This window comes from Empidonax traillii, unplaced genomic scaffold (assembly GCF_003031625.1).
Source record: "Empidonax traillii isolate 1590-97213 ecotype Southwest subspecies unplaced genomic scaffold, ASM303162v1 scaffold175:size1888319, whole genome shotgun sequence".
NCBI lineage: Eukaryota > Metazoa > Chordata > Aves > Passeriformes > Tyrannidae > Empidonax > Empidonax traillii.
The window spans coordinates 1,132,595-1,133,900 of NW_020955368.1; the positions used below are offsets into that span (position 1 = coordinate 1,132,595).

At 37.7% G+C, this 1,306-nt stretch overlaps 1 protein-coding gene across 2 annotated transcripts in view; it reads right to left on the bottom strand.

Moving 5' to 3' along the window:
* CTBP1 (C-terminal binding protein 1) overlaps positions 1-1,306 on the bottom strand; it is a 192,336-nt gene that overhangs the window by 153,344 nt on the left and 37,686 nt on the right. The window lies entirely within an intron of this gene.

Consider the following 1,306-nt stretch of genomic DNA (forward strand, 5'->3'; position numbering starts at 1 on the left):
ATTAATTATGCAGACCAAAAACTTGGGGAGCCCGCCAGGGAAATTGCTCTGCTCCATGTGAAAGGATGCCCCTTCCTAAATCAAGACCCAGAAGCACCAGAGAGCACCCAAGACCTATGAAACACATTTTAGAGAATCCAGAAAAGATGACGGGATGTAAACCACTAAAAGTCTACTCCAGCCAAAATCTGAGCTCAGAACAGTGCCTGCTCAGCCACTGGTTTTGACAACACGACTTGCAAGCTCCGTGCACGACTTGAACAAGCTCCCAGGGTGCAGAACCAGCCTTTAAAAATACCAAAAACGAAACCAGCAGATGTTTTCAACCACACCACTTCACTCCAGCACGCGAAGCTTTACACTGTATCACTGCTGAGGAGTTATCTGCAAAGTAAACTTTCTTACTAAGTCAAACAGTTTTTGGATATAAATACCTGCTTTACTTGAATATGTATCTCTGTATGGAATACATAGTCTTTTTTTTTTTAATTTAAGTTCGTTAACATGCATTCTTAGAAATAAACTTCTCAATCAGCAAAACTCATGAGTGTTGTATATTACAGCAGAGAACTATCAACTCTAAAAGAGGGGATTAAAAAAAAAAAAACACCAAGATTTTGCTTTTGTTTTTCCAGTCTAGTGACCCTGCTAATTCCTAAGTTTAGAGAAAACTAAAATAGTGACAAAGCCTGCACCTCCCATTGCTGATGTCAAGCTCCTTCTGACCTCACCCCCCAGCATTTAAAATCACTAAAATGTATTTGCTCGAAACTCTTGCCTGAATGGGCCACGTTATGAATTCGTTCACAGTGTTGGGCTCATACAGGGTAACACACACCACGAAGTGATAAACCAGATATCAACCCAAGTCTTGATGCTAATTTACAGGAAAAGGCTTTTCTTTTGCAGATCAAGGAAGGTTTATTTCTAAGGTGCCCCAAGAGCCAAGAACACTGTGGTGCTACGAACTGCTGACAGGCAACCAATAACTGTGACAAATTATACATTCATGGCATCTGCAACAATCGATAAACTGACTCACCAAATTAATAAAATATAGATCACAAAGCATACATTTTTATTAAAGAATAATTTCATGATAACCAAGTAATGTGGATGCTTCCAAGCATAAGATTAAATTACATGCTGAGCAAATCTGGCATTTTGTGATAAACTGCGAAAATAGTCTTTGCAACAGCAACTGAGGAAGAACATTGCTGACATAGTCTACAAACATGTTTTATAAAGCATAACCGAAAATAACAAAAAAAAAAAAAAAAAAAAAAAAAAAAAAAAAAAAAAAAAA